Source organism: Hyperoodon ampullatus, assembly GCF_949752795.1.
Source record: "Hyperoodon ampullatus genome assembly, chromosome: 8".
In the NCBI taxonomy this organism is placed as follows: Eukaryota; Metazoa; Chordata; class Mammalia; order Artiodactyla; family Ziphiidae; genus Hyperoodon; species Hyperoodon ampullatus.
The window spans coordinates 8,372,790-8,398,231 of NC_136921.1; the positions used below are offsets into that span (position 1 = coordinate 8,372,790).

The 25,442-nt window shown below is 39.8% G+C and overlaps 1 protein-coding gene across 1 annotated transcript in view; it reads left to right on the forward strand.

The window, feature by feature from the left end:
- Nucleotides 1–25,442, forward strand: part of PDE6D (phosphodiesterase 6D) — a 45,399-nt gene that overhangs the window by 240 nt on the left and 19,717 nt on the right. The gene's annotated exons all lie outside the window — the stretch shown is intronic.

A 25,442-nucleotide genomic window follows, 5' to 3' on the forward strand; every position in this document is an offset into this window, starting at 1 on the left:
GGGCCGGGGGCGGGCCGCGCCAGGTGGGCACCCGAGGAGAGGGCGGCGGGAAGGGAAAAATGGAACGCCGTCCCAGGCCGCCGGCGGGACCGGGCGCGGGAGGCCGGGAAAGGGGCGTCCGGAGGGAGGGAGGAGACGGTGATGGGAGCCCCGTGGGTAGAGGCGGAGGAGCCGCGGAATTGGGCTGAGAGAGGGGCCGGGCGTCGGAAACAGGTGTCGGGAGGCGCGCTTGGGTCCGAGAAGAGAGGCCGGGAAGGGGCTGCGGCCCGCAGGGGAGGGCCGAGGGGGCGCGGTGGGCTGGCCTCGAAGCCTAGCTGCCTCTTTGGCGGGAAGCCCACCAGGGCAGCAGGGAAAAGTGACTTGGAGCGAGTGACCTTGTGTGGGACCAATGCAGACGCTGGTGTTGAACTCTCGGGTTCTCCCCTCCTACCCCCCCCCACCCCCACCCCACCCCGGTCTTGTTTCCACAACTTCTCTTGCTCACTTGTGGCTCTTTCCAGGGTTGGAGCGGAGGAAGGTGGGGAGTGAGAAGTCCGAGGTGGACCTCATCTTAACTCTGTCTTGGCCCTTGGAGGCACTGGACGGTCGCTGCTTCTCCCTCAGCTCCTCAGTTTTCTTTCCAGCGAAATGAGAACCCTAAATTTGTGCGTGCGAAGCCTTGAGGAGTTATGTTTTTGCACTGGGACTCCTGGCAAAGGTGTCTGCTCCCTGGATTTTGTGTGGTTAATGCGTAGACATGGTGGAGCTGTCCAGCAATTATTTGATGACGTTGGGGACACGGTGGCATTTAGCAGGATATCGAAATCATTGCCTCGGGCCTGTGGTGGTGCCGCGGGTGCAACCTTCTCCCCTTCCTGTAGTGAAGCTTTGTGTTTTAATGGAATGTTAATCTGTGACCATATGATGCAGGTGAAAAAACGCAATCTCGTTCATTCCAGTCTTACATTTTCCTGCTGACCTTAATCTCTTCTTACATCCTATGGCCACAATATGGAACACTCTTAAATTCGTCTCTCAGTGACGATGTAGGGTTCCTCTCCTGGAGGTTTGGTCAAGCACCGTTCTCTGAGCTGCCAGTGTGTTTCCACAGTGTCCATTTCACCCCTGCAAATTTTAATTGCTTTGTCATAATCAGAAACCAAGTTGGTAGTAAGTTTTAGAACACAACAGCAAAAAAGTTACAGGAAGTTTTGGATGTACAAATGAAATTTTTCAAATGGAAGCCGACCTGCTGTGCTTTTTTTTTTTTAAGGGAAGGCCTTCAAAAAAGGCCTTTACATACTGCCATTCAGTATAAACTTGCAGTACTTTTATGCAGTGATGTTTAGTAACAGCCTCTTTTATAGCTCCATGTACCTTCCCGTGTTTCTCTTCATAATAGGGCCTATAAGTAGATAGGCATGGCTGAAGTATTAGAAAAGCTATGACATGGATTTTATTTTTCCCTTAAGTAATTTATATTATTACTTAACGTTTATGCTGTAAACTGGAGACTATGGCGAATTGAGAGATTTCACAAGCCATGTTTTTGTCTGGAGTTAACACTGTTGCTGAAAGTAAGAGTCTTTTTAATGGCTTTGGAACACCCCAAAAAGGGAAAGTTTGAGCTTCTCACCTTCAGTCTTGTCTCTTGAACCTTGTTCAAGAGAAACTGTGGCTCTTTTTTTTTTTTTTTTTTTTTTTTTTTTAACTGTGGCTCTTGAGAAAGAGGCTAAGGGACAAATATAGAAAAGAATAGAAAGCAGAATCTGTGTCGTTTAGTGCATCGAGAAACAGGTTTTCAGGGAAAATTTGACCTGGGCTGATTAAATCACAAGGGAAGCAGCCACCAAAAAACAGTTAGCATGGGAGCAAAGGAATGCTCATCCTCTGGTGGCCTTTATTGGCATCTGAGAATTAAGAGAGAAAAGGAAAGGAGTTCTAGGATTTGTTACTACCTTCAAGAGAAAATAAAATTAACATTTTAGTAAGAAACTACCTGACTGTTGTCCACCTTTTATTGCATAAATTGTTTTTCTGAACTTTCAGAGCATCTGTTTCTGAAGAGTTTTTACTACAAAAAGAAATCGCCATTTTATTCTTCTACCAACAATGTTGATAATACTCATTTGCCACATTGACTATGTTGGTCTTTTTTATTTTTGTCAGTTTGAACAACAGATGACATCTTGTTTTAATTTGTATTTCCCTGATGCCTAGATCCCTGGAGAGGTCATATAGGATAGTGGGTCAGTGCTGTACTGGCCTGTAGAGCTATACTGTCTGCGTTGGAATTCTAGCCCTGCACTCCTGGTTGTGTGTCCCTGAGCAGCTTCTTTAACTGCTGCCACAATTTCCTCCGCTGTAAAAAGGGATAAAAATAATACCTTATCTCCTAGGGTTGTTGGGAGGATTAAATGAGTTGATATCTAAAGCACGTAGCCAAGCTCCTGATGCCTAGTAAGCATTATGTATTAGCTATTATGGTTGTTGTTTTTAGTAGAGAAGTCACGGAATCTTCTGTTTGGCCATTTCTTTTTCTTCGTGAATTGCTTGTTGATATTGAATTGTTTATTTTTCTTATTGTTTTATAGGTGTTCTTTCTTGTAGTATCAATCCTTTGCCTGTATTGTACGTTGCACATGTTTTCTCTCAATGTATTGCTTGTCTGTTTTTTGTTGAACAGAAATTTTAAATTATCACTTCAAATTCATCAATATTATTCATGTGGCTTCTGAATTTTGTGTCTCATTTAAGAAGACCTTCCTTATCTTCAGGTTAATTAAATAGCCTATTTTTTTTCTCTTTGTAATGTTTAGCTCTTTAATCCATCTGAAATGTATTTACATAGATGGTATGTGGTAGAAATCTAACTTCCTTTGCTATTTGGATAGCCAGTTGCCCACTACTGTTTACTAAGTAGTTAGGCCATCCTTTCCCCTCTGTTTTGAAAGCTATCTTTGTCAAATACTGAGTCTCCATAAGACGGGTTTATTTTTGGAATATTTCTGTTTCATCGGTCTGTTTATCTCTTCCCATTCCTTTACTGCACGCATTAGTTCAATTATTATAGTTTTATAGTGTGATTTAGTACAGTTTACAATAGGATTGATATGTCATGAACAGTTATGTGTTTGAAGTCATAAGTTCCTTGTAAATATTCATGCCCTTTTTATACAAATAGAAGCTTGCCCATACGCCCATAATAGACACTCAGTAAGTATGAATAACATACTTCATAAATCAGGGATAGCCTTTGTATCTGAGAGAATTCAACATAAACTTTTGTATTTGTCATAAGTCTTTTCAAAAATAAAATATTTAGGACTTCCCTGGTGGCGCAGTGGTTGAGAGTCCGCCTGTCGATGCAGGGGACACGGGTTCGTGCCCCGGTCCGGGAAGATCCCACATGCCGCGGAGCGGCTGGGCCCGTGAGCCATGGCCGCTGAGCCTGCGCGTCCGGAGCCTGTGCTCCGCAGCGGGAGAGGCCACAACAGTGAGAGGCCTGCGTACCGCAAAAAAAATAATAAAATAAAATAAAATATTTTAAAAGAATTTTTTTTTTTTTTGGCCACACGGGCTTGTGGGATCTCAGTTCCCTGACCAGGGATCACCTGTGCCCCCTGCAGTGGAAGCTCGGAGCCCTAACCACTGGACTGCCAGGGAATTCCCAAGATTTCTTTTTCACATCATCTCCACCCCACTGCTTTTAGCTCATACACATTAAGAGTCTTACATTTCTTTCTTGTTTGTTAAAAGCATAACATTTTGTAGTTATAAACTAAAGTTGTGAATGAAATATTACTTGGGGAACAAATATGATTCTCCTGCAAGGTTTTGAATTTGAGTGTTTTAAGTAGCTGATATGGAGATTTTGTTTGTAAATCCTGCGTTCCCCATTTCATTCATTCAACAAAGGTCTTTCGGGAGACTTCTGAACAGGCACTGTGCGCTTACAGGACATAAAAATGAATGAGTCACAGACCCTTCTTTTCAGAAGTCTAACCATCTTTGTGTCTGTTTAGAAGGGATATCTTCAAAAGCAATGCATTTTTTAAAATAGTACTGAATTTTTCTTTTACAAACTCCAGCTACCTAGAAATGACCTTTGTTAATATTTCAATATAGCCTTCTGATGTAGCTAATGTGTTTCCTTTTATTAAAATGGAATCATAAGTATTATTTTGAAACTTTTTAACTTAATAAATTTACCACGTTCATAATTTTCGAAGATAGTTGCTTTCAGTTGCTTTCAGTGACATAGATTTGTCACTGAAAGTCTTCTTATACTAGTTTTCTAGTATAGGCTGTAATGCCCTGTTCAGCCTGTTCAAATTACTTTTTCCTCAACATAAATCCATAATTTTATTAAATTAATACCAAGAAACTGACACATTGCCATAAGAAAGGATTATGCTTTTATGATTTCATTATTTTTGATCCATCTGGAATTTGCTTGGGTATAAGGTATGAAGCAGATTTAATTTTTTTAAAGATTAGCTAATTGTCTCCATTTCTTTCTTTACTTATACTCCAGATATTAATATAATATCCAGAATATAAATGACTGCCTGCAAATCAATAAGATAAAAATTTAACTCAAAATGGGCAAAGGATATGAACAAATAGTTCACAGAAGAAAGATGCAAATGACCAATGAATAAATTCAGAGATGTTCAACCCTATTAAAACAACAGACTATCCCTTTTTTCCCAATTAACTGACAAAAATTTAAAGACTGATAATATTCAGTGTTGGCAACTGTTGCGGAAAAGGGATGCTTCATTTGCTCTGTGTGTGTGTGTGTGTGTGTGTGTGTGTGAGAGAGAGAGAGAGAGAGAGAGACCTTTATGGAAAGTAATTGATATCTATCAAAAGTTTACGTGTAAGTGCAGTAAAGCAGAGAGCTGTCATCAATGGACTCTAGGTTCAGACTTTATTACCCCCACCACTGTGACCCGAGGCAAAGCACTCAAACTGTGAACCTCACTATCCATTTCATTTCTTTATAGGGTTGATATGAGGATTAAATGAGGCTGCATATAAAATGCTTAGTACAGTGCCTTGCACACAGTAATAAATGTTAACTGCTGTATTATTTTTTATTAATACTTAATATTATTGACGATAATAGTAGCGTTAATATTTCTGTAAAACCACTTATTTTTCTGAGGTATAACCAATGACTTCATGCTATTATTCTCTTTCTAACTGAGCAACTGTAATATCTGTTTTGCCTCTGAAGAAATGATTCAATTGAGAAGCATTGATGTGTACCTAGTGTTTATCTTGTTTTCTAGCAACTAATCACATTCCAATTTATGGCAGGTGATCAAAAAAAGAACCAGTTTGGCTCAGAAGGTTTCTGAAAGCACCTTTCACTTGTGTTCTTGCCTTTCCTCTCCATAGTTTGCTTCTGGATCTCCCACATTCTCTTTCTCACAGCACCTTGATCTTTAACTTTACCTCCAGTCAAAAATAGTTGGCTTTACATCTTCTATGGACTTAGATTTCCTTGTTAAGAATAGTAGACTGTTGAACTTTTCTTGAATGTCAGTATTGCCTAAGAGGTGCCTTGGCCAAGTGTTAAAAATGAGTCTGGGGTTTATAATTCCTAAAATAGAGTTTTTATCTTATCAACCCAAATTTTGGGAAAGCAACCAAAACATACCAGCCATAGAACCAATAAATACACAGATTGTGTTGAGCACAGATTGGCTAGTAATAGACTTCATGTAGATTGTGATCAGTAGTTTGTTCTCCAGAATCCTGCATGGGCTCCGAGAAGTTGTTATCGTTATCCTGAATGGATTAAATGACTATAACATCCTCTTGATTTTATTATTTAGGATTTTTAAACAGGAATTGCTGTTTTTGCATTTGTGGGAGGAATTTGGAATATAATTAGATACTTATAGTCTTCTTCAGACCTTCTAAATTCCTTTCCAGGATTGTGTTTCTAGTGAAATATTATATTAACCTCTGGAAAAATGAAACAGAATATGGTAAGACTCTCATGGAAAATTCTGGTTGTATCATCACTATATTTGATAAAGGACTGTCAATAGGGCTGGGGTTTGCCAGCTCTAGGTTCTTATTAGGCTTGACCTCACTTTTGCCTTACAGGCTTCACTTGTCAGCACTCTGCATCCACAAATCCCCATGTTAGAGGAGGCCTTGACTTCTTTTTTTTTTTTTTTTTTTTTTTTTTTTTTTTTTTTTTTTTGTGGTACGCGGGCCTCTCACTGTTGTGGCCTCTCCCGTTGCGGAGCATAGGCTCCGGATGCGCAAGGCTCAGCGGCCATGGCTCACGGACCCAGCCACTCCGCGGCATGTGGGATCTTCCCAGACCGGGACACGAACCCGTGTCCCCTGCATCGGCAGGCGGACTCTCAACCACTGCGCCACCAGGGAAGCCCTTGACTTCTTAAAGTATGGACCTGTCCCTATTCCTGAGCTTTAGCATCATAGGAAGATATTGTAAAGGCAAGGCCATCTTGTCTAGTAATCTGACTGTTCGAACCATTGCTTGAATGCTTAAAACTCAAATTATCAAGATTTTAGGAGCAACATTCTTCTTTTGCTTTTGATCTGCTGATAATTTTGAAGCTGAGAGGAAAAGCAAATATATTTTCTTATAGTCCAATATCCGTAAAGATCTTAGTGGATTGGACTAAATAAGCACGCCGTTTATAGAGGAATTTGCTTAGGCTGCAGTGCGGGGGAGGGGTACAACAAAGTGGAGCTGGTCCAGAGGAGAGGCACTTGAAACATGTCAGTACAATAACTGGAGAACTGAGGAGGATTAACCTGAAGATGAGTTGGGCAAAGGATATGAGTGTTCTAAAGTTTAAAAAACTGTTCTAGGGGCTTCCCTGGTGGCACAGCGGTCAAGAATCCGCTTGCCAATGCAGGGGACACGGGTTCGAGCCCTGGTCCAGGAAGATCCCACATGTCACGGAGCAACTAAGCCCGTGCACCACAACTACTGAAGCCTGTGCTCTGCAACAAGAGAAGACACTGCAATGAGAAGCCTACTCACCACAACAAAGAGTAGCCCCCACTCACCTCAACTAGAGAAAGCCCGCGTGCAGCAATGAAGGCCCAATGCAGCCAAAAAAAAAAAAAAAATCTGTTCTAAAGAAGAAAAAGTAAATGTGTTCTGTGTGGCTCTCAGAGGATACAAGGTTAGAAGTTACAGGGGACAGATTTTAGCCCAGTTTTAATAATTAGAGTTACCTGAAGAAAAAAATTGTTTCAGAAAATATTTTAAGCACCAGATGGATGCCTGTCCATCAGGAGTATTGCAGAAGGAAATTATGTATGCATCAGATAAGGCATTAGAGTGGATAAACTCCAGAAGGACTCAAATCCTTTCAACACTGCAATTCTTTGATTTGGTGACAACCTTTCTTAGTTAACAAGGACTCTTCAGCAAGTATTTCTATTAAGGTATGTACTACACCTAAAATAGGCAGAACATTTTTGTGTGTGATTTGATATAATTAAAACATGATATTGTTTCCTTTTTGTTTTTCAGACAACTCTTTTTAGATTAATACTACTCAGTATTAATGATGTATTTTGTTTAGTGTATTGCGGATCCACTGATTTCAAAGTTAGGGAGAGCAATTTTTGCCTCTGAATTTGGATAAAGTCTAGAGAACTAAACATAAATAACTCTAATATAAATAACACTTTAAATATAGCCACAAGAAGAAAGGGGATAGCCTAATAATATTTGACATTCTTGTAGTCTTTTTCAGCTTTTCAAAGCACTTTCACATATTATTACATTATTACAACTCTACACATTATTATCCACACTTTATAAATGGGGGAAATAAGGATTGACGAGGTTGTCACTCAGATAAAGTCAGAATCTTAATTTAAACCTTGGTTTGTCTTTCTGCAAACTACTGTTTTCTATAGTATACCATGATTCCTCTCTGGAGAATTTATTTTTGTTACCATATTATTGATTTTGAGTTTAAAATTTTTCCTCTGTTTAAGTCACAGATTTATTTTTCACTTGAAAATTATTCTCCTCCATAGTGATCACATCCCCTATATTCTTCTTTGTTTTTCCTCAACTCTCAGATGCAGAGGGCAGGATTTAGCTTGGGATAAGGAAGAATTTTCTAACAATTAGAGTTAGCTGAAAAAAAGACATTTTCCAGAAACTATTTAAGCAGCATGTATTTTTCTGCTAGGGCTGCCACAACAAAATACCGAAATACAACAGCCATTTATTTCTCAACAGTCCTGGAGGCTAGGAAGTCCAAAATCAAGGTACTGACTGATTTGATTCCTGGCTTACAGATGTCCACCTTCTCCCTGTGTCCTCACATGGTAGAGAGTGGATGGGCAAATTGTAGGAGTCATAACTGTTATACCATGTGTGGCACCGCCACCTGTCTGACTGTTCCACTTGAAAAGGGTGGCTCATAGATCACTGCAAGGAAAAGAAAAAAAATTTTTAAGGGACTAAATGTGAGAATCAAGCCTGATCACTTACTTTCATGGAATAAGAAGTAAGAAATTTAAAAGCCTTTGCTTTTGAGCCACCTTCTGTGAGAAGGATAAAGGCAGAGGCCTTACTGCTGCCACTTATCTGGTGGTTCATTCAGACATTTGTTAGCAGGGTCTGTAAGTGCCAGGTAATTTGCTAAACCCAAGAGATATGAAACGATAAGCCAGTTTCTATATCCAAAGAACTTTTATAAGGGAGGGAGGGAGAGACAGAGACAGAGATGATAACAATCAAAATATAGTGTGATAAGTGCCTAGTAGTATGAAGTACTGTGGAACCTCAGAAGTAATGTGGAACCTGCTGCTGGAGGTGTTCTGGAAGACTTCAGAATTGTCATTTGAATCGGATCTTGGATGATGAGTAGCTGTTGAGCAGTTTAATTTTAAAGATACTGGGGAGGACTTCCCTGGTGGCGCAGTGGTTAAGAATCCGCCTGCCAACGCAGGGGACACGGGTTCGATCCCTGGTCTGGGAAGATCCCACATGCTGCAGAGCAACTAAGCCCGTGCGCCACAACTACTGAGCCCGTGTGCCACAGCTACTGAAGCCTGCATGCCTAGAGCCCATGCTCCGCAACAAGAGAAGCCATTGCAATGAGAAGCCCGCGCACCGCAACAAAGAGTAGCTCCTGCTCGCCACAACTAGAGAAAGCCGGTGCGCAGCAACGACCCAACGCAGCCAGACATAAATACATACATACATACATACATAAGTAAAAATAAAGATACTGAGGAGTAAGAGAGGAAGGAAGGTGATGGCATGAAAAATGAGGGAAGAGAGTGTTTCAGAGGGGAGTTGGGGTCAAGAATGAGGAAGAATGAGGATCAAAAACAAGTCCTTGAAATTGCTGGAAATTTCATTCACTCATTGAATATTTGAGACTACTGAAAGTCCCATAATACCTTGTAGGTCACTGGTGATCTTTCTGAGAATAGCAGATTTTGAGAATAGTAGCTATTTGGGGAAACAAATTATCATTTGCCAAGATTAAAAAATGGATACTAGATGAGGAAATAAATTCAGCAAGAATAGATTACTCTTCCAAGAAATCTGTTGACTTGAGAAAGCAGAGATTAGGGGAGTAGGTAGAGAGATTTTACTAAAGGATGGAAGTCACTTATTTAAGCTTATCCAGCTTTGTGCAAGTTGCTTAACACCTGTAAAACAAAGATGCTTGCTCTGTCTGCCTTACAGAGGTGTTATGAACTTTGAGTGGAATAATATATGCCAACTAGCTTTAAAAACTAGAGCTCTATAGATGTATTATGCTTACTATAACATTGTTTAAATTATTTATTTATCTTTGTTTTGAAGTTCAGGGTTGCTATTTTGCAAATTTGTAGGTTTCAGGTTTCGGGGTGTTGATAAAGCCAGAGTCTTAGTGATCCTTTTTTTTTTTTTGCTCCAGATTAGACATCTGAAGCCTTTTTCACAATTCTGGGAAGTAATTATGGCTGTTGGAGTGATAGCAAAATAAGCCCCCTAGGGCTTCCCTGGTGGTGCAGTGGTTGAGAGTCCGCCTGCCGATGCAGGGGAAACGGGTTCGTGCCCCAGTCCGGGAAGATCCCACATGCGGCGGAGCGGCTAGGCCCGTGAGCCATGGCCACTGAGCCTGCGCGTCCGGAGCCTGTGCTCCGCAACGGGAGAGGCCACAACAGTGAGAGGCCCGCGTACCGCAAAAAGAAAAAAAAAGCCCCCCTACATGACACGTATGTCCCATTTGAAAGCCAAAATCATCTTTGGCTTTGCTTTTTTTTTTTTTTTTTAAAGATGGTTGTAATTTGAGGAAGTTGATTTCTCAGTACTGTAGCATTTTTAAAGCTAGGTAAAATTCAGGATCTCGGAATGTGGATTTCGATAGGATTTAAGGTAATATCCTCATTCCTCTGAATAATGTATAAGAAACAGTTGCTGATGCTTTTGGGGATGCACCTTAGCAAAGTGCCTTCTGTTATCTCTTCTTCGATCAGGAGGTTCTGGGAAGCAAATGCAAAGGGAGTCTCTATGAATCTCTTTGGTTATATCTATTCTAGTTTGTTTCTGAGCATTTTCAGGCACATAACTGCACATGTATCAGTAGAATAATAGACCTACTAGAAAAAGAAAGGTTTGTTTCATTGTTTGACTTTGCTAGTGAGAAGACTGTGTTATGTTTCAAATAGCGATCTTTTTCTCATTACTAAATTTCTTGCCTCCACTGTTTCCCAGACCAGTTTGAATTTTGATTGTATGCTTTCCAAGCATAGTACCTCTGCCAGGGCCAGAGTATTATTTCACAGGCATATCACCACTGATTACAGTGCTGCATATTATGTTTCAAGGATACTGAAACCAGGTTTCTCAGGGATCCATTTATATTTTCTCACCTTGTCCCCATAAATAGGAAAAATACCACAGGGAAAAATCACTGGGAACTTATTGGTCAAAGAAAGATGTTTAAATGCCCATCAATTAGAACTGGTTCTTAAAATATACTAAAAAATAGGATGCTCTGTATAACCAATGCTAGTGCAGAAGGAGCCTAAGAGGAGGGCTTTGATATTTAAGAATTAATGAAAGTGGGAGTCGGGGAAGGAAGTGAGTTCAGAGAGTGAACAAGGAAGAGAGAGTTTGAGATGGGAGAGATCATGAAGGCAGAGTGTTAAAGGACAGAGAACAAGAACAAAAAGAAAAAAACACAACCAAAAACTATGTAAGCAGAGCCAAGAAAGGCATTCCTGAGATGAAAATGTTCGGGATACCACTAAACAGAAACTCCCTTTGTTTACTGCTGGTCATTGCAGCTGCTTCCACCCCAGATGAATGAGAGGGGGAAGTTTTTCTTCATGCCTGTGACCTTGGTATTGGAGCTTTGCCTCCTATTACTCAGGTCTGCCATAGTAGACATTAGCATATGTCATTTGTGCTTAGTCAGCCATTCTGCCTGAAAATTCTAGCTACCTTGAAACTCCTCAGACTACAGGTAATGAGCCACATGCCCATGTATAATTTACAGGTACTCTGCCAAGTCGTGAATCCAACTTCAGAATGGGCTTTTAAACTCGAATGTGTTTCTACCTGCAATTTAGCTTCCTGACTCAACTGTTCTCCTTAAGGAGAATGGGGGTTTTTTGGTTTGCTGCTTTTTGGTTTTCACTGAGCTCCAACTCTAATCTGGCCTTTCCATAGCCTGCTGAACCCTGAATGAGCAGCTCTCCTTGTTTGGCTTCTAGACAGTCTTCAGTGAGCCTTGATTTCTGGTTGCTCAGCCTGAATGAGAATTCTCATCAACCCCTCTGACTCGCTCTCTGATGCTCAGTGTGGTTCAACACATATTTGAGAGGCAATTATGTGCTGAGCACTGAGAAGAGAAGGATAAATAATATACTGCCAATGGAATTTGACTTGCAGACTTATATGCATGGTACGTTCTGATAAGTACTGTGACGCAATTATAAACAAGTGTACAGGTGCACTGAGGGGGAATCAAAACTTTGCCTCAGGGTGTACCAGGGAACGTAATCAGAGAGGTTGACAATAGCACTGGGTCCTTAAGGAGAGTACTGGAGGGTGGGATGCCCATTCTGGTGGGAACGGAGCAGCGGTCTGCTAAATACTCAAGCAAAAGAAGATATTGTCTTTGGGAAGTAGGGCAATTAGGGATGGCTGGAGGATAGGCTGTGCCTAGGAGCTAGGGTAGGAGGTGACTGGAGAATGCAAAGGATGGCAGAGACTAGACTCGGTGTCTTCCTCCCTCCAGTAAGCCTTGAGTTACCCTATTAACTTCTTCACTCCAGACTTATAGCAGTTCATTATACCTGCTACCCTCCTGGTTGCCTGTTGATTTCCTGTTCTTTATTAAATTGTCCTTTCTACTTGATTTACCTTCCTATCTCACCCTTCTCCATTGTTCTTTTAACCTATTATTAACTTACAACCTTTTTTAAAAATCAGTATTCCCAAACCTATTTACAAAGCCTGAACTTATATGTTCCTCAGAAATGTGTGTGTCTGAGGATGGAAGAATTTTTTTTTTTTTTTTTTTTGGACAGTCACATAGGATTAACCATGCCCATGTCAAGCAAGAGCAGAGGTCTTTCTGTCCTCTAGAACAATGCTTCTTAAACTATTACTGGTAACAAACCAGGTTTTTACTTCTAATCCTTTATAGACTGATATTTTTATAAAATAACTAAAATGAATTATTAGAAAAATGACATAGAAAATAAGTCAAAAGTTTTATTGTTAGAATCAACATTCAAATTACTCTGCTAAATTGCTATTAAAATTTTTAAATACTTGTCACATATATGCACTACCAAACGTAAAATAGATAGCTAGTGGGAAGCAGCCTCATAGCACAGGGAGATCAGCTCGGTGCTTTGTGACTACCTAGAGGGGTGGGAGGGAAACACAAGAGGGAGGGGATATGGGGATATATGTATACGTATAGCTGACTCACTTTGTTATACAGCAGAAACTAACACACCATTGTAAAGCAATTATACTCCAATAAAGATGTTAAAAAAAATAAAATTTAATTTAAAATAAATAAATAAATACTTGTCACAAACTGGTAACCAATGCCTTCACAAACCAGCACCAGTCTGTGGACCATATTTTGAGTAACGCATCTGTAGAATCCCCAGTACAACTTGTGCCTGATACACAGTAGAATTCAGTGCATGTTTGGGGAATAAATATGTGGATGAAATGGTTAGCGTGATTATAGTAGGAGGAGGGTAAAAATGATAGTGGCAGCTCTCTTTGGAGAGTTGAAGGGAAATGATTTAGTGAGAAAGTAAAGAGTACTGTAGTAATGTTACCCTCCATGTAAAACAAACTTTTTGTCATCACTCTCTGAGCTTTGTTCCTTTGGCTCTCTAGTGAGGCAAATATGTACTAGTAAATCACCTGTGTGAATTTATGAGAAATATTAGTTTTGATCTTGCCAAAAAATATAAAAGTTACTCTGAATGTTTGTAGAAAAAAATGTCAACCTACTTATCTGAACTTCGTTTTAGGAGCAATTCTGCAGTTGGCAAGGATTGATTTCAAATACTAACCCCTGCTCTTTAAATGAAAGTTTTCTCTGTGTTATAATGTGGACCATACTGTCAAATGCTTTCCCTGCCTGAGATTTTCTCATTTCCTTTTGCATCTTCTCAGAAGATTAGCTGAATAGGATAAGAAGTCTTTATATCAAAAACTTTGTAATAAAACAAGGCTTCTATGTCAATTAAGATAATTTCAGATTGCTTATAACACTGCAAATTTTCAGTACTTAAAAGCAAATTGTAAGGTCTTGAATCCCTTTCAAATAAGGAATTCATGGCATCATTCAGGGAATAGAAAAGCAAGAGGTGTACTTTTTAGTATTTGAACACATAGCTGCATTTCAAGGAGATCATTAATTTGAAATATTTAATTAATTGAATGCAACTTATAACAGGGAAGTTTTATTATCATAAACAGAGTTTTGTTTCCATTGTGGATCAGTAAAGTCAGCCCTCCATATTCGTGGGTTCCACATCCCGGGATTCAACTGCATATCAAAAATATTCAGGAAAAAAAATTCCAGAAAGTTCCAAAAAGCAAAACTTGAATTTGCCATGCCAGTAACTATTTACATAGCGTTTACATTGTATTAGGCATTATAAATATTCTAGAGATGATTTAAAGTATGCGGGAGGATGTGCATAGGTTGTATGCAAATACTATGCCATTTTATAAATAAGGGTCTTGAGCATCCACAGATTATAGTATGACAGGGGTCCTAGAACCAACCCCCCGCAGATACTGAGGGACAACTGTACAGCATCAGTAACTCAATACATAGTCCTTATTATCTACTAACCATATCCCAAGAGAATATTGTTAGGAGGGGCAAAAGGACAATTTCTGCCTGCCTTTCTCATCCTCTCATCAGTTTCCTCAGCTTTTCTAGCACTGGAGGCCTGTCCTCACAAAGATACCCAGCACCTTGCAGCTGCCTGAAGCCACTTCTTTCCAAGAGTATGTAGTGTGGACAGGCCTCTGCCTGAATGCAAGCTATGTTTACTAGCTGTGAGTTCCTGAGAAAGGTGTTTAACTTCTGAGAGCAGTACTGTTTCATGTGAGTGTCATTATTAAGTGAGATAAGATTGAAAAATAGAAAAGAGAGGGGCTCTTAGGACAGTGCTTAGCATGTTCATTGAATGTGGGTACTTAGATATTAGTTCTTTTACCCTGCCTGCTCTTTCTTTGGAAGACCAGCTTTAAGCGATTAATGTAGCCAGATGCCAGATAAGGCTGGAAATATTATTCACCTTTTCCCTGGCCTTGTGTCTGCAGTTATCAAGTTGAACAAGACTGCTAGGAAGCTAGCTCTGAGAAAGGCAAGAGTTAGGACTTTCTTTATCTCTCTGCACTGGTAATGAATCATAGATTAAGAATTATTTGGGGCTTCCCTGGTGGCGCAGTGGTAGCGAGTCCGCCTGCCGATGCAGGGGACACGGGTTCGTGCCCCGGTCCGGGAAGATCCCACATGCCGCGGAGCTGCTGGGCCCGTGAGCCATGGCCGCTGAGCCTGCACGTCCGGAGCCTGTGCTCCGCAACGGGAGAGACCACAACAGTGAGAGGCCCGCGTACCGCAAAAAAAAAAAAAAAAAAAAAGAATTATTTGACCTTTACAGCATTGTTAGGCTACTATAATCAGTGGGGTTTCCCTTAGCCTTTGGAGATTTTATAGAAACTCAGAAGAGAGACAAGAACCTCAATCTGAAACTGATTTCCCCCAATCCTGACTGGACTGGATTGTCCAGCATTACCTCTTACCATTTGAATGTAGAAGAGACCAACCCCTCAACTAGTACTAGATCTGTTATCTGGACATTGTTGTGGCTTTATTGATTTTATATAGTTAGAGTGGTTCAGTAATTTCTGGAAAGCTTGCCTAAGCTAAAAAAAATTATGTCTCTAGGCACAGAGCCTATCCTCTGTAAATATGTCATCTATCCATCAAGGATATGTAAAAGATCAAGAATCAGGGACCCCCAAAAGTAAATGAGTTCTGACCTGTGGAATACACTAACAGCATTATCTGAGCTGGCATTCCACACCAGAAGGCATCCTGTATTCTGCAGTGTTTGAAGTGCCTTTCTAGCCTCGTGTCCTGGAAGAACGGCTTGTCCTGTACCACAGGCTTAGGGATCATGACTTACTCTTCTTCTGTCCCCCAGTCTTGAGTATAGTTTCTCCCTGGTACAGACTGGGCATGCAGGAGGCCTGTTTATGTCATATAAATGTTAAGAGAATGGATGTTGAAATCAAGTACTCAAAAACCAACTTTATGACTTACTGGCTTTGTGACCTTTAAGCATGGTACTTGCCATCCCTAAACCACAGATACCTCATCCATACAAGGGCTATAATAATAATACCTATTTCATAGGGTTGTGAGGATTAATGTAGATGTGGATAAAGCACTTAGCCAGTATTTGGCACTCAACACATGTTAACTATCACCATTATACAGTAAATAAGTGCTGAATATAAGGATCAGGGGACTATTATGGTTGTGCATGATTCTGCCAAAGATTCTTACATCCAAGAGATGTGTAACATGAATCATCTGGCATCAGAATTCTTCCATTTCTTGGTAAAGGCTTCCCCTTTAGTTTCTTCTGTTTATTTAAACAGAGGTTTTCTCAGATATGGCCCATTTGATAATGTCTGATAAAGTGTACCAGCTGATTCATATAATACCCCAGATAATTTTATATGAAAGTTTTCCTATTTTATTGGTTTTAGAAATTATTTTGAAGGAATAACAGTCTGATGGCGACTTATGAATACTTTTATATTAAATACTTACTTTGTCATTCTAAAAAATATGCTAAACATTTCTAATTTCCATGGGAAAGCCCTCAGGAAAAAAAAATCTCTCCGCCTTTTTGTTATATCTCTAGTGAAGTTTAGAAATCTGAAGAAGAGTATTGCCAAGAAGCTGCAAAGAGACCCCATGTTTGAGCTTCCCATGTTCTCTCTGCACACAAAGAGAAGCATTTGGGGGCTTCCCTGGTGGCGCAGTGGTTGAGAGTCCGCCTGCCGATGCAGGGGACACGGATTCGTGCCCCGGTCCGGGAAGATCCCACATGCCGCAGAGTGACTAGGCCCGTGAGCCATGGCCACTGAGCCTGCGCGTCCGGAGCCTGTGCTCCGTAACGGGAGAGGCCACAACTGAGAGGCCCTCGTACCGCAAAAAAAAAAAAAAAAAAAAAAAAAGAGAGAGAAGCATTTGGGCAAATAGTCCACTCTTTGTTGTTGGTTCCTAAAGCACTGCCAGGGGAGACTTATGCTCCTGGGGTCTCTTATGTCCCAGGAGGGAGATGATGGAGGATGATTATTAATCTACACCAACTTCAGTTTATTAGCTGTACTGGTTCCCAAACATCTTTTTGACAATGAAATATTCTGCAGGTCCTCTTGTGGTGTTTCTTTATCCATTTCCAGCACGGCAGCCAAAGATTTTATTTTTTCCATAACAATTTTCTACACATTTGATTTTTTTTTCTCACACTGCCCACCTCTCTTGTCTTCTAAGCTTGCTTGCCCTCCTTTGTGCACACAAACTATATAAGCTCCAGCGACTGTTTTCCCCTGAAAAATGTAGTTATTCCAAACTTTCTTTCAGTCCCCTAAAATCTTATTTCCTAGAAACATCTTTTTCTCCTCATATCAATTCTTTGATCATCCGCTGTAGATTACCCCTCCCTGTCTGGTGGCATAGAATATGGGCTTCAGTGGCTATAATTTTTTCTTTCCATTCTTTTTTTTTTTTTTTTTTTTTTTTTGCGGTACGTGGGCCTCTCACTGTTGTGGCCTCTCCCGCCGCGGAGCACAGGCTCCGGACGCGCAGGCTCAGCCGCCATGGCTCACGGGCCCAGCCGCTCCGCGGCACGTGGGATCCTCCCGGTCCGGGGCACGAACCCGTGTCCCCTGCATCGGCAGGCGGACTCTCAACCACTGCGCCACCAGGGAAGCCTCTTTCCATTCTTTAAAATAGTTTTCTTTCCCAGAACCCTACAGCTACTCAGAGTATGGTCCCTGAGCCAGTGCAGAATCTCAGGTCCTATCCTGAACCAGAATCTATATTTTGACAAGATCCCCACATGATTTGTATGCACATGAAAGTTTAAGAAAGCACGGCTGTAAATCATGTTTTGCTCAAAAGGGGGAAAGCTGTCCAGTAGTGGTTCTCAACCCTGGCTGTTCAGTGGAATCACCTGGGGAACTTTGAAAAATACTGATGCCTAGGTCCCATCTTCAAAGATTCTAGTTTAATTGGTCTGGGGGGTAGTCCAGACATTGGGAATTTTAAATGTTCCCCAGGCAATTCTAATACGCAGCCAAGGTTAAGAACCACTCTAGTGCATGAATCTTAAAATTTGCCCTAGTTTCCTAGAATAGCATTATATGTAAATCAGTGCAAAACTAATGACTAAGTAAAAGACTGTTTTTTACATTTACATTTATTGGGGGGACATATATATACACATAGAAAAAATTGGAAATATAAACACTAAAATATTAAATGGTAATCTCTGGTTTATAGGATTACAGCTATTGTTTTTTTGTCCTCTATTTTCCAAACTTTCTATAATAGCCATGAATTCTTTTGGTAAAAAATCCTCATATGTGTATATATACTTTTTAACAAATGTGATCACATTATATGTATCTTGTAAACCTCCTCATTTAAAAAAAATGTTTATCCTTTTTCACACATCAGTATATTACAAATATTTTCTCACACCATTAAATATCATTTACATAGGCTTTTATATTGTTTAAAGTGAATCTTTTCCCAGGATGACTGGATTTTTGCTTAAAAGATATGTTTATATACTGACTAGAGTTTTTTGAGAGACTGACTGTTTAACTCTTGGGAACCTTTAGTGTTTGGAAGCTTTCCTTGTCCGCAGAAGGGAAGATGTTTAAATGGAGATGTCAGAACTGCGGTGAGGTCAGATCAGACCTTCCCAGAGGCTTTTGCAACTGTCATCAATTGAGTACCAGCATTTTTCTGAGCACTTAAGCCTAACACATAGAACTTGACTACCATTGCAGAAGATGCTGTACCCTAGGGAATCCTTGATGATGTTTGTCTCGCAACCTACGTGTCCTATTGGAGGGCATTATATTTTCCTCTTCGAATCATTTTTGGTTTAGTTGGAATTGTGCTTCAAGACATCTAATATCTATTACAGTTTGAGTTTCCTCTGCATTAATGTGTACATTTTGATATGAAGAGCTGGAATATCCTTTGAGCAACATCTTGAAAACATCAGTGGTGTATAGTTGGCCAGGCTATGTTGTAATTAAAGAAAGTCAAGTACCTCTTTTTTCCTGAACTCAGGAATAAATAACCAGTCCTCCAGCTTCAAAAAAAAAATGATCTGCCTTTTCCTCTTGGTTGTTCTATTCCTGACCCAGTCCAGTTGCATTGTATGGGAAAGGAATAATTTTGCTAGTGGTCTCTTTACAATCAGAAGAAAGGAGATACATTCTACAGTTGGGGAACCTTTTAAAAGATGCACAGTAGCTGACTCTGCAGGAGAAAAGTTCTGCTTGTCATCTTTTTACTTCATTTAACCTTTTCTCTACCAGAATCTATATATAAAAGGTTCAGAAATGTACAGTTTTTAATTTCGGAGAAATAGGCTTAATGTTTTATTCACAGATTTGTAGTTCTGACTAACAGAGCTTTTAAACTTAGCAGTTCTTCGAGGAGAAAGATTCCACAACACTTCACAACCTAAAGACTTCAGGAGCAGTACCTACTGACTAAGGTCATGAGGGGATGTGTGTTCCTTTGAGTAGTGTTTGATCTGAGTTTGTGCCTAACCTGAGACAGTAGTGCTATCGACCTTGGCTATCTTGCCTGGTTATGCAAATCAGGAAGAGAGGCGACACCTGGGTATGGCACAGTATTGAAAGATGATACAGGTTAGTGGGTGGATATTCAGCTTTGGAGGCATGTTTTAGACACTGATACTTATCTTATCTCACAAGACCTGATCACAAGCAAGCCAAAGACGATACTTTGTACAAGCCTCCATTATAGATAGTACTTCTCACATTGCATTGTAATTATTCTTTTACCTGGTGGTTTTCCCTACCTGGAGGAGAACTCCAGAGAGCATGTACAGTCATGTCTTATTTATCATAGTATATCCTAGCCCTGAGCCTAACACTCATAAGTGTTCAGTAAATGTTAGGCAAATGAAATGTCCAGTCAGCCATGTTATAATCCAAAACCCTTTGGTCATTCAAATGTGGATTAACTTTTTTTTTTTTTTTTTACCAATTGTAAGTTGATCATTACTTAACACCAGTAACTGTTTAACAACTGTATAGTAGATGACTATTCTGGACATTCTGGAGGGAAAATAAAGAGGAAATAATTAGGAAAACTTCTACCTAAAATTACATCAAAATTTGGGGATTCGATTTTTAGACCACATTTATTTATGTTCAGAATGGCATTGTGTTTCGGAGGATGTGCATATACTGCACTACGTGTCATTATAGTGCCTTAACTCTTAAATAAGATATGAAAACACAAATTAAGAAAAGAATATTTCCCTGGCCACTGATGTTAGTATATAAGGTAAATTAAATGGATGAGATACATGTTTGATGTTTGGATGCCTAGCAAAATTATTGCACAAAAACATTATTTTGACTTCTTAGCTATTAGTCACAAACACTGTAGTAGTCAGCTTAGAATTTGTTCATCCTGAGTAATTGTGTTTTTGGGTTTTTTTGGTCATGCCATGAGGCTTATAGGATCTTAGTTCCCCAACCAGGGTTGAACCTGGGGCCAAGGCAGTGAAGGCACTGAGTCCTAACCACTGGACCGCCAGGGAACTCCCAAAGTAATTGTTTTTTTATTTTTTTAAAATGAAATATATGATTGAGATTAGTGTAGAATATATGTTATACTACATATTAAACTATGTTCAATATGTACCAAATTGCTATTTCAAATTAGTTCCTAACACTATATGTAAGAGAAAATTCCACAAGAAAAAAAATGTATTTACTAAAGGAATATTACTGAAGGAATATTCTATACAAAAGAGCAATTTCTTTATAAACTTAGAAGGTGGCTTAGTAGAGCAAGACCTGGGTTCTAATCTGTCTATACTTCTCACTAGCTGTGAGGCTTTAAGTGCCTGTTAATGTCTCTGAGGCTGTTTCTTCATCTTTAAAATGGGGGTGATACCTGCTTCAAGAGGGTCAGCTGAGATAATAGTTATAAAAGTGATTTATGAACTTTAAGGTACTACGCAAATGAATGATGGATTTCATTGATGGCCTTAGTAGATGTGATAGCCTAATTCTGTATTTTTTTATTATTATTAAAGCAATGGTTCAGAAAACATTAGGGTGGAAGGTGGATTTGGCATGAGAAATTACTACTAAGCTTTTCCTATATCTAAAGAGTTCATATGCAAACCATCCCTTTTTTGTCATTTATAAAATAAAACTTCAAAAAAAAGGTAGAACAGGTTGTGTTAGACTCTCCCGCTCGTGTTTTTTAAATTTTTTTTCTAAGTTTATTGAGATAGAATTGATATATAATATGTTTTGTTTTTTTTATTGAAGTATAGTTGATTTACAAAGTTGTGTTAGTTTCAGGTGTACAGCAAAGTTTTATATACATATATATATATATTCTTTTTCAGATTCTTTTCTATTATAGGGTATTACAAGATGTTGAATATAGTTCCCTGTGCTATACAGTAGGTCCTTGTTGTTTATCTCTTTTATATATAGTAGTGTGTATATGTTAATCCCAAACTCCCAATTTATCCCACCACCCCCACCCCACCACTTTCCCCCCGTGGTGTCCATAAGTTTGTTCTCTACATCTGTGTCTCTATTTCTGCCCTGCAAACCAGTTCATCTGTACCATTTTTCTAGGTTCCACATATATGTGTTAATATACAATATTTGTTTTTCTCTTTCTGACTTACTTTACTCTGTATGACAGTCTCTAGATCCATCCATGTCTCTACAAATGACTCAATTTCATTCCCTTTTATGGCTGAGTAATATTCCATTGTACATATGTACCACATCTTCTTTATCCATTTGTCTGTCAGTGGGCATTTAGGTTGCTTCTATGACCTGGCTATTGTAAATAGTGCTGCAGTGAACATTGGGGTGCATGTGTCTTTTTGAATTATGGTTTTCTCTGGGTATATGCCCAGTAATGGGATTGCTGGGTCATATGGTAGTTCTATTTTTAGGTTTTTAAGGAACCTCCATACTGTTCTCCATAGTGGCTGTATCAATTTACATTCCCACCAACAGTGCAAGAGGGTTCCTTTTTCTCCATATTTGTATATTTTCTTTGGAGAAATGTCTGTTCTGATTCTTGTCCATTTTTTAATTGGGTTATTTGTCTTATTATTGAGTTGTAAGAGTTCTTTATATATTCTGGATACAATTCCCTTATCAGATTTATGATTTGCACATATTTTCTCCCATTCTGTGGGTTGTTTTTCCGTTTTCTTTTTTTTTTAATACTTATTTTATTTTTTTTATTTTTGGCTGCATCGGGTCTTAGTTGCAGCACATGGGATCTTTGTTGAGGCATGCAGGATCTTTCCTTGTGGCATGCGGGCTCTTCGTTGGGGCCCATGGGCTTCTCTCTAGTTGTGGTGCATGGGTTCCAGAGCGCGTGGGCTCTGTAGTTTGCAGCATGCAGGCTCTCTAGTTGAGACACACGAGCTCAGTAGTTGTGGGACACAGGCTTAGTTGCCCCGCAGCATGTGGGATCTTAGTTCCCTGACAAGGGATCGAACCCACGTCCCCTGCATTGGAAGGTGGATTCTTTACCACTGGACCACCAGGGAAGTCCCCTGTTTTTGCATTTTCTTAATGGTTTCCTTTGAAGCATAAGAGTTTTTAACTTTGATGAAGTTCAGTTTATTTTTTCTTTTGTCACTTGTGTTTTTCTAGTCTGTCATATCTAAGAAGGCTTTAACTAGCCCAAGGTCACAAAGAGTTACTCCTATATTTTTTCTAAGAGTTTTATAATTTTAACTCTTACATTTGGACCTATGATCCACTTTGAGTTAATTTTTATGTATGGTGTGAGAGTTGGGGATCCAACTTTATTTTTTTTTTGCATGTAGATAGCCCATTATCCCAGCACCATCTGTTGAAAAGACTATTCTTTCTCCCATTGAATTGTCTTGGCACCCTTGTTGAAAATCATTTGACCATAAATGTGAGGTTTATTTATGGACTCTCAGTTCTAGTCCATTGATATATATGTCTATCCTTATGCCAGTACCACACCATCTTGATTACTGTAGCTTTGTAGCAAGTTTTGAAATCAGGAGGTGTGATTTGTCCAACTTTGTTTTCTTTCTCAAGATTGTTTGGCTACTCTGAGTCCCTTGATGGCCATATGAATTTTAGAATCAGTCTTTTGATTTCTGCAAAAAAAAGCCAGCTGGGATTTTGATACTGATCAAGTTGAATTTGGGAAATATTGCCACCTTAACTATATTTGACCAGTCCTCATAATTCTCTTTTGACCTGCAGGAGAGAATAACAAAAAGCATTGTAGAGAAAAAAGTTCTTTGCCCTCCTTCCACAAGCAAAGAGCCTCTGAGCAGAATTTGACAAGTGGATGAATGAAGGGCAAAACCTCAGAACCCCTGTTGGTCGTCCATCAGTCCCAGTCTCCCAACTCGGAGTTAACATACACTGAGCCTTAGCTCAGTGTGTGTTAACTCTCCGAGACTTGAGAAGTTTGCTTTTTGTTGTTGTTGTTTTGTTGTATGGCTGTTTTTTTCTTTTGTCTGGTTGTTTTAGAGGAGTTCTTTAACCTTTATCAGCCAAAACAGTTTTATCTTTAGAGTTAGGGAGATAAAATTTGCAGGTTTCACTCAGAGGCAATGCTTTTTCACAGTCTGGAAACTATAGGCTCCTAAAGAGGCCTAATGTGTAATGATTCCACTGGAAATCAGTTTGTAAACATAATTATAGTATCAGTTAATGTAATGGTTCATTTTTGTCTTTCTTCAATTCTTACCAAAAAAGAAGAAATTCTAATTGCAGGTACTGGCACTGTCATCAGAGTGAAGAATAAATTAATAGTGAGGTCTGTCCTTCCCTTGCCCTTTAGGGTTTTGTCTTTCTGACTCTTAAGACTCACACTCTTTTAAATGTTACCTTTGGGAAAAGTTGGCCTCTTCTGTACTCAGAAGGCTTGGCTCTTTCTATTAAGAGCCTCTCTTTTTTTCTGCTCAGAAAGGGTGCTTTTTGCTGATGGAAACCTGGTTTTTGTTCTTGATGCCTTATGGCATGATTTCTGACTCTGGAAATGATCTTCCTCTCTTCTTATAACAAAACATGGGGCTGCTAGTATGCTTTCTTTCTGAAAGTCAAAGGGTCATGGTGGTCCCTGGAGGAAAGCCCAGGCTCTGGCTGTTTGGAGAGTGATGCTGAAGCCGGATCTAGTGACAGTGCTCAGTTCTCTCTGGGAGAAATCTCCAGGTGAGGGAGGACCAGACCTGACTCATTAGGACTGCTCAACGATCATTCATGAAAATCCTAGGCAATTTTCAATCTTAAAAATAGATCAATCAAAGAATCACCTGCATCTTCCTTCTACTCTTTACTAACTGTTTAATATTAGGTAAGGTTTTGTTTTGTTTTGTTTTGTTTTTGCGGTATGCGCGCCTCTCACTGTTGCAGCCTCTCCCGTCGCGGAGCACAGGCTCCGGACGCGCAGGCCCAGCGGCCATGGCTCATGGGCCCAGCTGCTCCACGGCATGAGGGATCTTCCTGGACCGGGACACAAACCCGTGTCCCCTGCATTGGCAGGCAGATTCTCAACCGCTGCGCCACCAGGGAAGCCCTAGGTAAGGTTTTTAATATCTCCAAACTTAGTTTTCCCATCCAGAAAGTGAAGTGATAGAGCAGTACCTAACTCATGTGGTTTTGTGTTTGTAAAGCACCTAACACAGGGCTTGGCACATTGAGTGTTAAGAAGTATAAAAAGTTTAAATATAAGAAAACAGCAGTGCTCAAAGCTACCAGCTAGTAAGAAAAACTTTACACTCAGAGAAAAGAGTGTGTTTGGACAATAATAAAGAATACTAATCTAGTGAGTTTCCAGGCACTACTACTAATCTGCTGTGTTCCAGGCACTGTATTAGTTTTACGTACATCAGTTCTTACTGAATCATCACAAAAGTTGTAAAAGTATTTATTACATTTTGGAGTTGAGGCAAACTAAGCCTTAAGAAACTAAGCCCAAGGTCACAAAACTATTAAATGACAGAGCCATGATTATAACCAGGGCTGTGAGTTTCCACACCTGTGCTTTAACCACATTGTATACTGATGAGGGAATGAAACTGAACGTGAAAGGATGCTAGACTATGGAGAAGTAAAAAGGAAAGGGTGTTTGAGTGTGAAATCAGCTTAGGAAAAGCACAAAAAAGGTTTTGGGGGTGGTGTCACATATAGGGACAGGTCTGTGATTGAACCACTTTGGCTGGAGCAGATGTTTTTGAAGTGAACTGGAGACACCTCAGGGTGGCGGATGAGTGTGTGTGTCTATACTTGATCCAGTGACAGTAGAAAGCACTGAAAGGTTTTTGAGCAGGGAGGAGACATGATCCAAGTGATACTTTAGAAACAACAGTCTGGCAGTAGTGTGTAGATTGGATAGGGGAAAAAATGTGAAACTGCATTTTAACAGAAGAAAATAGCAGGACTTGGTGACTGACTGGAAAGGAAGGTCAGAAAGGTCAATGCCCAAGGAAACAAAGCCCTTGGGCAATTTTGGCACAAAAATAATTTTGTAAAGTCGGAAACCTTGAGAATAGGCTATAAATGACTCAGTGACTCCATAAACTTCCTGTACCCTCCCAGA